This window comes from Cynocephalus volans, chromosome 12 (genome assembly GCF_027409185.1).
Source record: "Cynocephalus volans isolate mCynVol1 chromosome 12, mCynVol1.pri, whole genome shotgun sequence".
Taxonomy (NCBI): Eukaryota; Metazoa; Chordata; class Mammalia; order Dermoptera; family Cynocephalidae; genus Cynocephalus; species Cynocephalus volans.
The window spans coordinates 24,500,939-24,520,338 of NC_084471.1; the positions used below are offsets into that span (position 1 = coordinate 24,500,939).

The following is a 19,400-nucleotide window of genomic DNA, read 5'->3' on the forward strand; positions in this document are numbered from 1 at the left end:
AATTAAAGATCAGAGTAGAAGGCCATTTAAAACCTTCTTTGAAGACTTTTTTTATTTAAGACTGATGTCAGATATCAGATAGATAAACCTGAAAGTAACACTAATATTCATACTAAAGAAATTATTATGCCTGAATGAGTCAAAAGACTCAGGTTCCATTTCTAACCTCCCAACAAGTAATTGTGTAACTGTACATTGGATACATCTATGAAGTTTGGAGTTAAAACAGGTGATTTCTAAGCTCTCAGGAGAGCTCATGTTTAAGTCAGAACTGATAGTTGATGTTTTGTTAGAGATAATACGATTAAGTTTTGTGAAGAAGAAGTCTAAATGTATCACAGAGTAAATAGATATAGGATTTTGTGGCCCTTTCATTGGTCACCAAGGCCTGGACTAGGGTGAGGTGAGTGAGAAACTTACCTAGGGAGCAAAATGTAATGGGTGCCAAAAAGCACAGTCGTCAAGATACATAATATTTTAATGAAATATTTTTAAAAATCAAAGTTAATGTCAAAAATATCCATCATGAGAAAAATATCAAAATTTATTTTTTTTTTTTTTTTTTTTTTTTAAATTTTATTTTGTCGATATACATTGTAGCTGATTAATGCTCCCCATCACCAAAACCTCCCTCCCTTCTCCCTCCCCCCTCCCCCCCAACAATGTCCTTTCTGTTTGCTTGTTGTATCAACTTCAAATAATTGTGGTTGTTATATCTTCTTCCCCCCCCCCCCCGGTTTGTGTGTGTGTGTGTGTATGTGTGTGTGTGTGAATTTATATATTAATTTTTAGCTCCCTCCAATAAGTGAGAACATGTGGTATTTCTCTTTCTGTGCCTGACTTGTTTCACTTAATATAATTCTCTCAAGGTCCATCCATGTTGTTGCAAATGGCAGTATTTCATTCGTTTTTATAAAATATCAAAATTTAAATAAAGAAAGCATCCAACCTTTACGGGCAAGATTTGAGCTCTCTCAGCTCTCCTGATTCCCAGAGGGGTTGCAAAATTACATACTTTGTCAGGGAACAAGCATAATCCTAGAAGACAACAGTCTTTTCAGAGATAGAATTGGGTGACTGAGATGCTCTTTAACAATCAGCATTTCCAGACTGTTGCCCAAGCACTGAGAGCCCTGGCAATGCTGGAGCTCTGCAAGCAAGGCTGAGTGTCACTCAGCAGTAATGGAGGTGAAACTAGAAACTAGAGCATGACATAAGAACCTGCTCACGTGTCCAGGAAGATGGCAATGAGCAGGTCAACTGAGCTGGTAGAACGGGGGTACTCATTCCCAGGCTCCCATCTCCACTCCCTTTTTCCTCCTTGCTGTACCATGTTCTTTCCATCTTATTCTAACCTGAGGAGACACTTCCCATATCAGATCCAAGTCTACTCATTTCTTCTTGTTGGAGATTTGTACCAGATACAAGGACATTTGAATTACTTTCAGGATGGAGACCAGATGTGTCTGGAGCTCTCACAGATGAGCCTACAGTATAATGACCATTTTAGTATAAAACAGGAGCAGTTGAAAAGTATATGGATTTCATGGCAAACACACACACGGCCCCCGAACAAAAAAACCTGGTGATTTGTTTTGACATTCGCATTTGCATATCTGAAAAATTATGAAAGACCCCTAAATCTCACCATCCTTGCAATTTTCTATTGAAGAGAAACTGAATGAACTACCTGCATCATCACAACTGCTGACATTAGGGAGTTTTTCTCAAAACCTGGTCTGTAGACCACCTGCCTCAGAATCACTTTCACCACTTGTGAAACATGAAGATTCTTGGGCCTAGAAATACAGACAAATACACATAAGCCCTTTCTTTCTTTCTTTCTTTCTTTCTTTCTTATTAGCATATTCATTATTACAAATTATACTTATTCTTTATGCCTCTTATCCAATCTCTTCCCTTCCCCTTCCTTCTTCCCCCTGTAATAGCCATAGATTTGTTCTCTCTCTCTGATAGATCAACTGTTCCTCTGTTGTTTTGTTGCCTAGATGATCTGTCCAGTGCTGAGACAGGTGAAATCAAGTCCTCCCCTATTATTGTGAAGCAGATGCTTCTGGAGTGTGCTTTGTGGAGAGAAAGAGAGAGGACCTCTTCTTCTTCTTTTTTTTTTTTTTTGGTCTCCGCTGGTGCCTCTCCTTGTGTCAATGAAGTTGAGAGTCTGGTGTGCCATCTACGTGGTAGCTGTGACTGCTGCTGTAGAGACTAGCTTCTTTTGCAGCAGCCATGGCAATTGCGGTGGCTGTGGTGTGCTACCTGCGTGGGAATGGTGTTTTTGGTGTGCTCTTTACCTGGTTGCAGCTGGGTTTGTTTTCCCCCAGATCCGTGCCTCAGGACCCTGGTGGGACCCTGGGGCAGTGGTGGCAGCTTGCATAGTTGAGGCTGGGTTTGCCTTCCCTTGGCTCCATGCCTCATTCTAAGATATTGTTGTGGAGTAGTTGTGGGGGAGAGGGAGAAGGGAAGGGGGGAGGGTTGCAGGGGGGAGTGGGAGGAAGGAGAGGGGCATGGTTGAGGCCCATGGCAACCCCCTCATTCTGGCAGGGGAGACCAGGGGGCTTCCAGCAGTGGCTCGGTCATCGCTGGGCTGGATGCAATGTTGGGGGGTGTGGCAAAAGCCCTCAGCCCCCCACCACCCCAGGTCAGGAGCCCAGGGTGTTTCTGGTGGCAGCTTAGTGGTCATAGCTGGGCAGGTAAGCCCTTTCTTTGAGAGCCTTATGATATCAGCTATTCTCATAGTCATAATGTTAAATTTGCTGTATTCCCTGGAATATTGTGGTGTGTCAGGTGTAATACAGGTTGTAAAAAACCCACCAGTCAGCTGGTACCAGAGAAGAGCAGTTACTAAAAGAGAGCATAAAACTCCTTGGTATTCTGGCAAAGAAAAGAGAAAAATCTAATATGTATTAACTTAAATGATCTAAATTATTTTGGTGAAATCTAAAAATCTTTTTGCTTGACAATGTGGAATAGATGTGCAATGAAATTAATGGGAGGAAATTTAGAATGAGCAAGAGGAAATACTACTTAACATCAGATGTGTTGTCAGTCTCCAGAATTTTGCTTTGGAAGGCCGTTGAGTCACATGCTATGCCTGGCTTTAACTGAGTTATGTAGTATCATGAACATTTATAATGTTTTTTGCTTAAAATCTCAGGAGATTATTGGGAGAATAAAATCATAAGCAACGGAGATACGTACGTGAAGGATCAAGGATCAGTATTACATTTCCCACAGTTTACCCGTCTTGTTTCATTGTTTTTGTTTGCCCTCTCCTTCCCTACGTATTTCCAATGTCAGGTATTTTATAAACAAAATATTTATTGGACCAGGAGGAGATTTGGAAGTGTCTTATCTTCACTCCTCTAAGTATGAACCAGCTCAAAGTTTGAGCAGTCTCTATGAATCATCTAACTAGTTCTACTCATAGAAATCAGTTTCCTCTTTTTTTTTTTTTTCTTTTTTTCAGCAACCTCACTGTCCAGTCTTTTTTAAAGACTTAAGTAAATCTTTTATTTAAGATTTAAATAAAATTTACTGAATTTATTTTAGGTCAGTCCCTTAGGTTCTCACTCAAAGCATATAAGTATTAATGCATAATTGTCACAAACAACACTTCTGGTTTCCCACTTGAAATCAGATTCAAATGCCAGACAAATCAGTGTTGGCCGTAAGATTCAGTGATATTGAATACATTGTATTATATAGAATACCTTATTCTTCGGTGATGCTGGATATGTGATAGGATAGCATATTCTACATCATCATGCATTCCCAGGTTTGCTTTTATAGAATTCTTTCAGAGAATGGGCTTTTAAGTTAGGTGGATCTGGCTTTGAATCCCAATTTTGCAATTTGTGACCTCTCTTATGTCAATTTCCTCACCTGTAAATTCAGATGTTTAATAGCCACCTCTTAACATTGATGCAAGATTAAATTATATACCATATTACTATAGCCTAGAACATAGGAGGTGATCAATAAAATAAATTCTCTTGCCTCGTTATCCAAGTATGCATGACTTATTTTTCTAATTAGAATGTATACCACACAGGAAGGTACTTGGGAAATCTTGCTTATCTCTTTGATCAGTGAAACTTGTAGTTAAGGTATAACTACTCAAATGCTAAATCGTTTTCATGTGGAGTCTTTCTTGAAGTTTTATTTCTTAACCATTATTATTGTATCACGAGGTACTTTCAAGTTAGGAAATTTACCGTGTTTGCTGGAACTACATCGAATTCTCAACACTTTCTAAGAATCAGGTTGCTAATCTTCTTGATGGGATTGAGGACCACTTAAGTAAAGTGGAGGCAATAATTGGCTCCACAGGATGTGCTCATCATTACAGAACAGCAACTATGCAAAGTAATCAAGCGCCCAGATGTTACAATACAAGGGTGGCAGATAATCTTATAAACACCCTCCTATTTCTAGACTAGTTTGAATAATCTCCTGTTAAACTAAACAGACTACAGGTATATGGACTGTTTTAGATTGACCTCCAGGATATTAGTGTAAAAAATAGTATTGAGTTAAAACGTATTTTTCAAGGCTGGGATTTTTTCTTATGCTTTAGGTTAAATTGTATTCAAAGAAAACTATTTCAAAGTCTTATCTTTTAAAAACCTACTTTTGTCGATTTATGAATTCCATCTAAAGTTTAACTATAAGTGAAAGGTTTAAAATGAATTTATAAAGAATTTTATCATAAAGTACATTGTCTACGTTGTATTGATAACGTGTAATTCTTAGGTCACTTGCTGGAAAATACATAGCTCTGAAAGCAGTAGCTAACGTTAACCCCACAACCCCACTTTCTAACTGTTGTAACCCTTCCTCTAAGAGTCCGAGGACCAGGTTACAGTTCAGAGTCCCTCACAGCTGCACAGACCCCCATTCGAGAGTTTCTAGGAATTCAGGAACTCACTAAGATAGAGCAAATGTTCTCTCTCCTCCTGAACTAAGCTTCACCTTCTGCCTGCGTCTGCAGGAACAGGGAATCACATGGCCTTTTCCCTTAAGAGGGTCTCTTTCTGAGCAGAGGAGGGCAGCGTCTCCACAGTCCCAGAAACCGCAGCTGCCTGATGACTTGGTCACTTCCTGGCCCCTGAAGTTTGCTCACATAGCTCTGGATCTGCATCAGGAGGTACTTTGTCACTGATGCAGCTGCGAGCTGTCCTGCTGATGTAGAAATGTCATCCCTCAAACTCTAGAACATTTTTAAAAAATGTATATACAATCACCCTGTTAGAGAAATGAAAAAGAAGGAAGCTGAATGTATTCCATTCTTACTGTGTATTAGATGCTGTCCAGTTTGCCACTGTCAACGCTTTTGCATTTAATTCTTAAAACAACTCATTGAAATATTATTATGTCCATTTTATAGATGAAGAAAGGCTCTGAAAATTAAGAAACTTGTTGAAATTAACTGCTTCAAACCCAGATTTTTTTATTCTTGAAGTCCACACTCCTTCCAATAAAATATGCTGCCTACATAGAACAGAAGCTAGCTCATTGCTTCTTTCTCTTAGGTCAAATCATACTGATATGCACTAAGGGGAGCCATATGGGAGTGTTTAAGTGTAGAACCAACCATTTGCTCTTAGCAAAGCTTAACCATAGGTATGGAAGGCTTTAGCTGAAAAGCCCAAAGCCCTCCCAAAGTACAGTACATGGTCGTATATGTAAATGAGTCACAGCCTTGAATATATTCTGCCTCCCAAAAGTGAAAGCACAAACTCTAACGATGACCTGAGGAAGAGAGAATTTTAGAGTAAGAATTTTCCTTGCCTCCAGTGATACTCCTTTTTCCATGAACTGTTAAACTGCACACAAAAGCCTCTCTGTGAAATGTTTCGCAACAAGCATATTTTTGATTTTTATTTCTTTTTACAGTACCATTTTTAATAGAACTAACTAGGGAAGATAGGTAGTAGAATACATTAGTACACTATTTTATTTAAATCAAAAGAGGATTTATTTTTATTATTATCGTATGTAACTTTTTATATTTTCAGATAGACGAAACCTAAGAAATTCTTTAATAATAGGATAGCTATGTAAAAATATGAATTATAGTAATTGTTAGGCTGGCATGAGTGAACGAGCTTTATCAAGAGATCCTATTTAATTAGCCAAACAATTGTGTTCTTAGCACAATAGACACAAAAATTTATTTAGCGCCATGTATTCCAGATAATGTTTAAAAACTAAAATAACTTGCACAGTATAGATTTTGGTCATAGAATATGGCTGAGATTCTCTAGTTTTGAAATTAGAAGTAATGTTTATGTGTGAAATTAGGTTTCCCTTAAGTATGAAATAGCTGAGTATTATTCTGAGTATTATATTTGCGTATGATGTATCAATAGTTTAAAGATGGTGCGTTGTTTTCAGTTCAACAAAATATCTAACCCTCTAGAAGAAGCCTAGAGAGATGAGCAAGTACAATCATCTAGTAATACTGTAATATTTTCCATAACATCTCTGATATGTGAGGAACCAACATTAATTAACATCTGCTCGTATATTTCCCATGATGATAATACGCACACTACTTCCAGAGACAATATATTCTATTGCTGGAAAGCTCAAATTGTTAAAAACTTATTTTGTTGAGTCAAAAATATGTCATCACGGTTTGAATACCCACTCTTAACAATTTCTATCAATGTCACCTTGGGCAAGTCATTTCAACAGTCTAAACCTCATTTCTCCATATGGAAACAGCTATCAGAAGTAAGTAGACTTCCTCCAATATTATTGGGAAGCTCTAATGAATTAGAAAGTAGTTAGCTACATTCCTTAGATCTTAATAAATGGCATCTCCCTTCTCTGACTTCTCTTTTCCCTTCTGTCCATGGTCTGTTAGGAAAAAAATTTCCAAAGGATGGATAATGGTCCATTATTTTTAATAAGCATATTGAGGATAGGATTAATACTTATTTGATAGAATATACCTCTTGCACATTCACAGTAAAGCTGGAAAACAATTGCAAAATGTATTCTTTGTAGACACTTAAAAAATACTAATTGGATTGTTTCCATATCAATGTTAGTACATTTTACAAAGCCCACCGTTGGTGACTTCATACTTGCAAGAGAGGAGGAGGCAAATGTAATTAGGAATAATTTGAAAGATAGATAGACTTTCCATATGTCATGGTTCATCATAACGATTGCTTTTAGAAACAAATCCGTTTCCCCAAAATATAACAAAGAACTAAGTGATAAACAGGGGTCGCTAAACCATGAGAAAAACTTGATAGCTGACGTTAGTTGTATTTATGATACTCTGTCTTGATAACAAAGGGCTTTTCATCTACTAATATTTTTGATTCTCAAGCATAAACTTCTAGGGAGTGAGAAAATTCAGTATGTTATAAATTGAAATAAAAATGATACTCAGCAATATCACTTATATAGGAATGTATCTAAGGAAGGAACTGGACAAGAGCAAAAAACACATATAACATGTTCATTTCAGAATTGTTTATGATCGTTTAAAAATAGAATCTAACCAAATGATCATTAATAAAAAAAAATTTTAATGAATTACAGTAATACCTGATAATGAAATGTTAAACATCTAATTAAAAATGACATTGTCTCTATATTTATTTCCATGGAAATATAGCCATAATTGTTACTCAGTGAAAAAAGTAGACAATAAAGTAAAATATAATCCCATATTTGATACATGTTCATGTAAAACGATCTGAAAGGACATTTGCAAAGAGGTTAACTGTGGGTATCTCTGGGCAAGATTATTGGTGACTTCTATTTTCTGTTCTCTCCTTTATTAAGTCTTCTGAAATGTTTACTGAGAGTATACATTACTTTTATTTTCATTGTCTACTCCATTCAGTAAAAAAGAAGTATATACCAATTTAGTAAATAAATATAATAGTAAACAAATAATTTGTATAGAGACAGATATATATATGTATAAATATTTATATGTGAAACAGAATTTTATAGTTAGCAATGTTGATAAAGTTTTGCTAAGTGAATACTGTTAATAAATATGTAAGTAAGTCTTTTTATCAGTTTTGAGTTAAAATAGGCATGTTTCAAATGGTTTCAGAAAAGGAATTTATTTGATTTGGTTTTTTTATATTACTTCAGACTTTTAAGATACACAAATTTCAAAAGCATTCATAAGTCAATTCCTGATCGAAGTGTTTTTTCCCCATGTCCTTGAATGTATGAGTATTGTAATGACCTTTTAGTTTTCGGTCTATGTGCACATTCAGTTTTTATGTATTAATAATAATTTTATGGCTAGAATTTTGTAGTCTTCATTTTCATGTACCATTTTGCCAAATTCTCTGTTGCTGCTTTTTTTTCATACTCCTTTGCTTTACCTTTCCTGTAAATGTCCAGTGTTAGTCTGCTGTATATGCTTCCACTTTTTTCTCCAATTTTATGCAATCACATACAGATAGATGATAGATAGACAAATAGATGTTGTTTGTATTTTAAGAACATGAAATCATACCACATGCATTTCTCTGCAACTCGTTCTTCTCATTAACAACAAATCATAGCCTTACCTTATTTTTATACTCAGTAAAACAAATAACCTATGAAACAAAACTGCCCTAGTGAAGGTCACCCTTGAAGAGGAAAAGAGCTCTGAGATCTGATTGTTCCTCCTTCCTGTGCACCAACTTGCAGTGTGGCTTGGGAAAGGACACCTCACAATGAGCCTCGGTTTCCTCATTGGAAAATAAAATGTAGAGCTAGATCTTTCCAACTCTAAAATTCTGACTTTTATCTTTTGTTTATGAGCTAGGCTTTGGCAGAATGCCTTCCTTTAAAGCTTTCCACTTCTCAGTTTCTTAAGGACAAATGACCAATCAATCTCAAGTATGTGTATTTCAACAAGGTTCTTCTGGGAATGTTGCCAAGTCATCATTTTACAATGCTTTTTTAATACAGTAATATAATAAATGCATAATCTAATTGATATATGTCTGTAAGATAGATAAATTCTTTGCATTTTTATGCAAAAGGGACTTTCACCTAAGCGTCTCAGCTCTCCTAACAACCTTATGCTGATTTGTAGTCTTAAATGAGTAACTGCAATCATGTGCACGTTAGTGATGTAAATGAGAATAAATGCAGAATTTTTGATACTATATGTTGCCTACTTCTTGACTCCACTAAGCTTTTTACAGGATGTTTTATGATTAAAAAAAAAAATAGCTTTTCGATACTGTATACTTGTCATTAGGTTGCAGGTACTGACCAAATGCTCATGATTGCCTATTTCTCACTCATTGATTTGGCTTGACCAAAATTTAGTCAGGCATCTTTTCTCCTCTCAGCCTCCTGAATTTTGAGTGGTTCCCAAATCTGGGCAAGTACTAAATCAGCTAAGCAAGTTCCAAATCAACTGACCACAGAAAGAAGCATTTCTTATTATACCACCCTGATCATGACATCTGCTCAGCTCCACCCTCTCACTCAATTTATCCCCAAAGTTCCTGCTAATCCTGCTTAAACCTCCCTATAAAAGAAAAGACTTTCTCTGCTTCTGATTTTGAGATGCTTAAAAATCCTGAGAGAGGAGCGTTCTTAATAGTTTCTTTTAAGTCTCACCTTAGCTAAGCCTGCATTTGTTTTTATTTGACAGTGCTAAAAAGTACTCAAGCTTTTTTTGGTTTAACTTTTAACTTCTTGGACAGTTCTCTTTTAGTATTAATCATATCACAAAGGGCATTTCACCTGGGTTGCCCCTCAAAGACTAACTCACTGACTTTCTTGGCTGTAGACATCATTTAGAAAAATGAGTAAATTCTTGTCTGTGTGTACATGTGTGTGAGACGTGGATTATTTTCTTACGATAATCAGAATTGTAGACGTTACATAATTATATGTGTAAGATATATATCCTGGACAATATACAGATTGATTTCTGTATCAACTTTTGATATAGTTCTGAATGAACCAAGAATTTCCTTAGAAAATCCCACCATTATTTCTTCGTATCACACTAAATGTGCATAATCATAAAACATAAGTGAAATACTAAGGATTCTTTTTAACAAAATCATAACATACCAAATATTTTATCATTTACTGTTGCTGACAAATGAAATGGTTGTGGTAGTGACATCAAGCTTTTATTATAAGAATAAAGGAAAGAAAAGAGGACTTTATTACCCTGCCTATTTACAAAAAAATTCTCTTCTGTGTGAGCTACTCAAACATTTAAATAAACCATTTGTACCTGGTATACTCTTATTATTGTTTTCAATGGGGTCTGCTTATGTTCCTTAGAGTGGGACCCTATATATTTATACTCTGCCTATCTCCAAAAATACCTGAGAAGGCTTATAATAAAAGATATACCTACAGCAAAATAAAACCCCACTAAAACAATAGTAAAACGTATGAACCAGATAGTTTAAAAAAGAAAAATTTTAAAGGGAGAAAAAAGAAAAAAATATTCCAGAAAGCCTAAACTAAGGAAAATGATACAGCTTGACTCTAAGCTTCTTGGCAACCAAGACAAAAGTGGCTACAGAACTGTGACTATAAAGGCAATATGATCAAGGCACGTAGAGAAAGAAACTCTTTCCTAGCTTGAAACTCTAGAAGGAATTTTCCCCGTGGGTCAATTTATAAAAGTAATATAACTAGATTTGGAACAATACCTTCATTAGAATTCGGGGGAGTATCCTTCCCATAACTTATATAAAGCCAGGTGTGCGGTGATAAGGTAGTGCGTATGTGAAGACTTTTCTCCTGGGGATTTCTAGCTTTCTCCATGATATAAACGCGCATTGGACCAAAACCAATAATTCTGTTTCTTCTAACCCTTTCAGAAAAGGCCCTCTTATTTAACCTGTTCTGTGTGTCAACCACTTTAGTGCCGGGATTTGAGGGGTACTTAATAAAATTACATGCACTATCTACAATTTTATGTGACTGTAAATACCACATGTGAAAGAGTATGAAATATGGTGTCAGAAGTGTAAGTTACAGTCACAGTTCCACCCCTTACTTGCTGGATGACCTTGGTTGGAAATCTTACGTCATCATTCTGAGCCCTCATGTCCTTATTCTTTAAAATGGGAATACTAATAAATTTCTTACTTGCTATAATTAAATGAGATAGCTTATGTGAAAGCACTTGTAAATGTTAAAGTTCTATTAGTTACTACTATGTTACCTTTCTAGAAATTTCTTACCTTTTAAATTAAGAGTTGTTGTATTCGTTTTTTGTTTTTGTTTTTCTCTCCAGACAACTGAATGCAGTTTATAAGCACTTATTATAATAGTTGCTTTATTTATATCCATGCGGGGGCAATTCACCCTCTGGAAGGTTTAAAAAAAAATTAGGCTTTTCTTCCTGAAGAAGTGACCAGTCAAATATATTTTCTAGTTCATTTTTATATATAAAAGGAAAAATTTATTTACTCTATGAACAAAGTAAATAAGGCAGTTTTCATCACTAATAAAAACAAGAACAGAGAGTAATTCCGGGACAATGGGCTAAGAAGACCAAGGGCTCACATGAAGTAAACAGATACAGCACAATCATTGAGAAGCAGTTAACTGCAGTTCAACCTACAATCAAAGGCTCCACGACAAATTTGGTAAAGTAGGTAGTAAATTACTCTGAAAATGATCGTGCTAACAACTGGCTGGCTGGAGCTTAGTGAGCGTGAAGGCGAACAGGCCCCCTACGCCACTGTCACAGTCACCTAGACCCAAGGGAAGTAGACAACCTAGATTTAAGTGGTAGTTATAGGAATAGGAAAAGAAGAGATAATGTCCATTATTTAGTGATATTTAACCCATTCTGAGTCACTAACTGCTTTACAAGTCCAATGGAAACTATGAGGCCTCTTCCAAGAAAAATGCAAATGTACTTTAAAAAAAAAGCATTTTATTTTCAATCCCTCCTACACACATATGTGTATGTATGTGTGTACTGATACGTGTGTGCCCCAAATATCCATTTTGAAGGAGGAAAACTGCTTGTAGGCAAAGAAAATGTAAGCATTAGTGAGCAATTATCATAAAAAGAATTTTTCAAACCATTGAGAGTACTCTAGGCTTTGGATTTCTGGAGTTAAAAGTTTTTATACCCACTATTAGGGCTAAATATATCACCAGTCTCTCAGAGAAAGATATTGAGCTTCTGTTCCATTTGGATGATCAAAACATGAGATCAACAACAATTCGTATCTTAAATAAGCATCAGCCATATTCTAGATTTGGAAAATGATTAAATTGAACATTTCGAAGTAGAGATGTCATATTAGAGAGTTGTAGTTTGCTGAGGTTTGGGATCTCTAATACATACTTGAATTATATTTTACCTGTTCATGTATTCCCGAACCCAGTGTATTCTTATATACATCTTATGGTATATATGTACAATGATAACCAGGGCATAGGAAAAGCTGGGCTTGCCTAAAGCACACATAATGCCTGTGTGCCAACAATGGTTTCCATAAACCTGCGAGACCTTCATATCCTGAATTTCTTCACTGGTTACATGGATTCTCAACTTGAAGATTCCAGACTGAAGAAAACTAAAAATACTCATTATTTTTTACTTTTTTTTTTAATGCTGAGAAATTTTCTTCATGATGATTTTAATTTGTTTTTTTTAATAGATAATGTATTTGATTCAGGATTCACAAATAAAGAAGTATAAAAGTTTATACAGTATTCAGTGAAGAAAATCTCCCTGTAATACCTGTTACCTCAGATACCCATTTCTCCTCCCAATAGGCAACTACACAGTGTCAGGTATATCCTACCAGGGATATTTAACCAAGATACAAGCAAATATGAATATATATTCTTTTCCCTCTTTATTCCTCCTTTTAAAGCTATTTAACAAATAGTAGCATACTCTTACATTCTGTCCTTCATTTTTTTAACTCATTAATTTAAATTAATGCAGATCTTTCCATAACAGAACATAGAGCACTTCCTGGTGTTTAATTGTATAAATTTACCACAATTTATTTAACTATCTCCCTATTAATAGTGATGGTTTCTAACATGTGGTTATTATAAACAATGCTACAATGAATAGCCTTGTTTATATGTGTTTATAGGTTCACACCTGCAGGTATATATCCAATGGACACATTCCCAAAAGTTAAATCGCTGGTTTGGGGGGCATGTGCATTTGTACTTTTGATAAGTATTGCCAAATTACCCTCCTTAGGGAGCTATAATGATTTACACCATCACCCACAATATAAGGAAAAGTCTGTTATGTCCTGACCTATAACAACATGTTATCAAACTTTTGAACCTTTACGTATTGGGTAGGTGAAAAATAGTACCTCTAAGCTATTTCTTATATTATGAATGAAGTTGAGCTTCTTTTCATTTGCATTTTTTTTTTTTCTGAATTACCTGTTCATATCCTTGGCCCATTGGGGAGGTGCGTTTGGTCTTTGTCTATTGATTTGGAAGAGTTCTTTATTATTAGGCATAAAGTCCCCTATATGTGATACAAGTTGCAACTATCTTTCCCCAGTTCTCCATTTATCTTGTAACTTAACTTGGGGTGATCTTTGCCATGCAAAATGTTTAACTAATTTTGTAGTTGATTAATCAAGCTGTTTGTAAATGAATGGTTTCCAAGTTTTGTGTTATTATTAGAAAGGTCTTCCTCACTCCCAGATTATATAACAATCTTTCCATAGTTTCTTCTAGTACTCTTATGGCTTTGGTTTTTCTATGTTTTCTCCGTATGTAGGCTTACTCTTATATGGGGAATGAGGTATGGATCAAACTTTATTTTTACTCAATGACTACTCAATTGCCCCTACATCATTTAATGAATTAATAGTGCATGGGTCCTCACTGATTTGAGATGTCACCTTTATTATATATTCGATGTCAAATTATATTTTTTTATTTACTTTCTGTTGTGTCCCCCTTATTGTCAGTGTTTACTCACGTGTCAGCAGCACACTGTTATAATTATTCACACTTTATAATGTGTCTAACATTCATTTTCAGAGTTCATGTTTTCCCACTCAGCACATCCATGCTGGTACTCCAATACTTTTAAAATGTTTAACTACCACCCACTACCACTCTATTTTTTTAAGGTTTGGAGATGCCTAGTTTTTCCTTGGAGGACGTGAGAATAACCCTGTGTAGTGGATTGAATTATGTCCCCCCAAAACTCACTGAAGCTTGAATTGTGTCCCCCAAGTTGTATTTATAGAAACTTAACCCCCACTGTGACTGTTAAGAGGATGGGAAATCCTGTTATAGTAATTGAAAGGTGGAGCCTTGAAGAGATGATTAGATTGTAGGACCGTTCAGTAGTGAATGGATTAATAATGGTGGTCAAGGGTGTGGTTCTAGGGCTTTTAAAAAAGTCAATGAGGGGGTTACTCTCTGCTCTCTCTGTTTCCACGATCTCACAATTGAGACCCCTGGGTCACTGTTGCCACCACCAGATGGACTTTGGACTTCCCAATCTCAGAAACCGTGAGCAATAAATTTCATTTTCTTTATAAAATTCCCAGTTCCGTGTATTTTGTTATAAGCAACAGAAATGGACTAATACACCCTGGTTCTATAGACCCAGACATCAACCAGAATTTTCTTTCTAGCTGACAGCTATGCTCAAAGACTGACTTCTTAGAGAGAGCCTCTCTGAGTAGGTGGAAGATCTTAGCAGACTCCCAGAGACTTTAGAGATTGAGATGGCTGATCTTCATCTGGAGTTTTGTGGAAATTAGTTATCACTTGAAGAGTTGAGTTGACTGACATTGTAAGAGGAATTCTTTTTTGCACTTTCTCACAAAAGCCTGTAACTTTGGACCTTTGTCTAGTCTTCTCAAAGCCCAAATAACCTCTAAGAGGAGCATATACTGTAACTTCTCAGTAATGACTATAATTGATCTTCTGCTTAAGTCTGAGCCACATCCATCACTCCCTCCAAGTTCACTTCTTTCATAGTCCCTTACTCTGAAGCAAAATCTTGTTTGTTGGTTGGTTTTTATTGAAATTAGGCTCCTGCCCTTCCACAGAAACTGGGATATAGGGACACTATCATTTTTGATGATTATATTTCAAAAGGATGGCTCCCAGCTCTTTGGGAGAGATATTTCTGGGTTGTAAAATCAGGAAGAGGCTGGGAAAAGATTTACAAGTCAAAAGGGGCAGAGAATGAATTTACCATTGCAAATTTTGTAAAGTAAATGCTCTAAGAAAAGGGAGGTGGGGGGCCCATACTTTGGAAGAAACCTGTCTAAAATTTAGCCAAGCTGAGTGGAACAGCAAATCTATTCACTGGTGACTCATTTTGCCTCGAACTACCAGATTTCTAATGAGGATTCACCCCCTTCCTTGAGAGAATCATCTGATCACTAGGGCCGTCTCCACATTGTGCGCTGAGTGAGGGGAATCATGCTAAGCACCATGGTTTCATGTAATTTCATATTTATGAGTGTTACGTATACAGGCCAGAAAATGGTTAGGAGGTACAGGTACTCACAGCGTCTTTCACTTGCTATGGTATTTCATGTCAGGTCACTGCCTCTTATTTATAAGGAATATGATTAGTTAACTTGTAGAGTGCCACTTAACATGATCCAGGCACTGTTCTAAGCACTTTATTTATATTAACTCATGTAAACCTCACAAATACTCTGTGAGGTAGTTAATTATCCCCACTTTACAGACTGTGAAACAGAGGGACAGAGAGATTAAGAAACTTGCCTAAGGTCATTTAAACAGAAGCAATGGGATTCAAACCCAGTCTGATTCCAGAAATGCAAGATCTTAACTTTTATGTTAAAATGCCTTGCTTTCTCATCTTTCAAGAGTTTTGCCAGGGGTCTAGGGACAGTATTTTCTTTTCAGAAATTGTTCAGCAGGTGATATACTAGGGTAAACTGAAAGATGTGGGAGCACTTGCCTCCTTACTTCTGAGCCAGAGGGCAGCAGGTCAGAATCGGAGACTGCAGAGACTCCAGAGCCTGAATACCACTGTGGCAGCCACTTAACAGAGAATCTCATAATATTCTGTTCTATGAATTAGTAATCAGATATTTTCCATAAAACACTGTGAAAGAATTCGATAAAAACACCTAGGGAAATTAAAATAAGCCATTTTACTTCATAATAAGTTGGAGGACTTAGGGAGAAACATATGTCAAGGTCAGAGAAATAGAAGAATCCTGGGTGGGAGTGGGGATATGGGAAAAGGTGAAGAAAGTAATTATTTTTTTAAATATAAAAAGAAAGTTAGAAGGAAAGCATCCTTTTATCTGAGCAGCTTTGAAACATTAGTGTTAGCATCCTGGTGTTAATACGGCCTCTGGAGCAGCATGCTACATAGTCACCTTACCCTTACCTCTCTGAAATCTGTGTACATAATTGTGGACTCAGATGGATTTAAGGGAAGGTGAGGGGAATTCAGAGCATGTGAGTGATGTATCACAACAAGCTTTGAAATACAGCAGTTTGGGCTGAGAACATGGTAAAAACAAGCCGCGGATATGACCCAGTGCCAGACTTCCAGCCCCTCCTAGGAGCTCTGTGCTGGGTAGAGAGAAAAGCAGACCATGCCGATGCTGAAATGGCACCACAGCCATCAGAAATCCTATTAGAAGAGGCAGGTCACTGGCAGGCAGAATTGGCCTTCTGTGAAGCTGCAGGAGTGGGAAATGACCTCAGAGATGTGATGGAGAAATAGCAAAAACTTCCATAGACACTGAACAGCAGCTCAAAGAAGGAATGTGAGGCGATAGGAAAAAAAGGGAGATTTGGAGCCAGACAGACCTGGGTGTGAATCCTGCCTCTGGTACTCACTCTAAATGCGAATGTGTGGGCAAGAACCTTGATCTTCGAGCACTGTGTGTTTGTCCTCTCTAAAATGGGATAGGTATCATCAGCATGTCACCAGGAGGACTAGGGATATGAATGTGAAGTGGTTTAGCACAGAATAGGCACTTAGTAAACAGAGCACGTTAATATTATTCAGTGCCACCTGCCTATAGCAGGGAAGTCTACGGGTATACAAGCGCAGCTCTAGGCCCTGCAAGGGTTCAGGAGACTCTGGAGCCCTTGTTCCTTGAAACCTAGAAATTGTCTTTGACCCTCAAAAATGATGAGTTAGTATATATTTTATATTGAGTTTCCAAAGAGACCATCAATGCAAAGGCCACATTAAATAAAAAGTCAATATTTGTTCAACAAACATGTATTGAGTGCTTATTACTGAGGCACTGGACTAGGTTCTGCAGATTGAACAAACATGAGCCAGACGAGAAAAAATAAATGCTGTGAGGAAACCAGTGTTGCAGAGTTCAGGGGAGTGAAATATTTCTGCCATCTGGCCTGGTCAGAGTAAGTCTCTGCAGGGGGCACGTTAGCTGCTTGAATTTGAAGCATAGCTAGGCTTTCGCCTTACAAGTGAATGAAACTCTGCACATGTAAAGGCATGGAAAAGTACGAAGTAAGTTCAGGAGATCACAGCTGGAACTTGAAATAATAGGAACAAGACATAGAAATACAGGTTTGAGCCAAACTGTGGCAAACCTCTAATTCCCAGGCTAATTTTTCAGGAGATGGAGCTAGTGCAGGTTTGGGGGCATGGGAGTGACATCAGCAGAGCATGTCTGGGAAGAATTAATCTGGCAGCAGACTATAGGAACTGTGGCCGCCCGTGTGTAAATGCCACATTAGACAAAATCAGTATACAGAGTGGACTTTTTTCTTCTCTGTTTGCTTGTTTTTCCCTGCAGCAAGATGCTCTGAATTGTACTTTATGGCAGATTGGATTGCCTGGGAACTACTGAGAGAGCTAGCACTCCGCCGTGGGCCTTCTTGGGAAGATGTGCACTGGGGTGAATATTTTTTGTCACTTCACCAAGAGGTCTGGGGTTTGCCTGGCAGGAAAGAAACTGTCTGCCTGGGTTGCTCATCCCCTGGGAGAAGATGAATAACAAGGCAGAAGAGCTCCAGGTCTCTGGCCAAAGGCGGTAATTCTGCCTCATTACCACTTCAATGGGCCAGTCAACAAAAATTAGCACAGCTTACCCTCCACTTGATGTCATCCGTTCCACTTTTCTCCAGTGTTTCACACAGCTAAAGAATCTGAAGATGAGAGTGATTCACGAGCAGGCGGGGGTTCTGCCTGGTGTCAAAAGACAAAATTACAACAAACTTAGTTTAGAGATACTAATTGGCTTTTATTTGTGATTCTAGAATCGGGCAATGCCTCATCCTGTAGAATAAGATGAGTGTTTTGATGAGCTGAGCAGAGGAGATTGGTCTTATAGACAGAAAAGGAATTAGGAAAGCAGAAACAGAAAACAAAAAGTGGATTGGTTGTTTCAAAGTTACTTTCCTTGTAGAGGTTAAAACACAGGAAACTTCCTTATGCCGGCGTTAGCCTGTTTGGGGATTTGGCTATTATCTGTCACTCTCCTGACTTCTCAGAAGGTCAGATAAACAACTTAATTTGGGGTTGGTGATATGAAACTTTAGCATGAGTGACTCCATTTTGGTTTTGCATGTGGGGCCTAGTGCAGGAACTCAGTCCAAACCAATGGTCTCCTATAAATTTTATATAACACTGCTTAAAATAAGATAATACCTCTCCCTTGAGGTAAACTTAATCCAGAAAGGGACTCATTTCAACCACAAATATTTCTTAGCATTCACTGTGTGCAAAGAGTCTTTAAGGGCAAAAGGAATCTAAGAGAACTTTACTGTCCTCAAGAAGATTAAGACTTAATTTAGGAAAATGACATGTACCTGAATAATGATATAAGATAGTATGACAGATTTCCAGGGTTATGCCTAATGGGGCTTTAAGAGTTCAGAGGAGCAAGACTTCCCTTTTTGATGATACTCAATATAGAAGGAGAAAGAATACGGAGGAGATAGAATTTTAAACTTTGACTACTCATAAGTGACAATATAATATACTTTATTGTCAGAATGGCCTAGATACAGCTTTATTGGCTAACACCACTACTAGTGATGTGAACGTGGCAAATTATTTAATTTTTCTGGCCTTCCCCCATAAAACGGGGATAGCAATGACCTACCTCGTAGGATTTGTGTGAGGATTCAAAGAAATAATGCATGTAATGTGCTTACTTAACAGAGTGCCTGGCAGATAGTAAATATTAAATTAACATTAATAGTTGTGGTTTTATTTTGTTGTTGTTGTTGGATAAAGTTCCAGAAATAAGGACAATTTATTGTTGTAAACGCTAGAATTACAGACATAACTACTTAGGTGGTCCTCAAAATTCCTGGGGCCCCCAGATGATCCCAGGGGATCCAGATGCTGATGGATCCCCTGACACTAATAGAATCTAGTGTTCTGTGGTTGCTCTCTGCCTATTAGAAGGTTCCCCACT

General features: G+C 37.1%; 1 protein-coding gene across 6 annotated transcripts in view; it reads left to right on the forward strand.

Moving 5' to 3' along the window:
• ANKS1B (ankyrin repeat and sterile alpha motif domain containing 1B) overlaps nt 1–19,400 on the forward strand; it is a 1,093,604-nt gene that overhangs the window by 647,922 nt on the left and 426,282 nt on the right. The gene's annotated exons all lie outside the window — the stretch shown is intronic.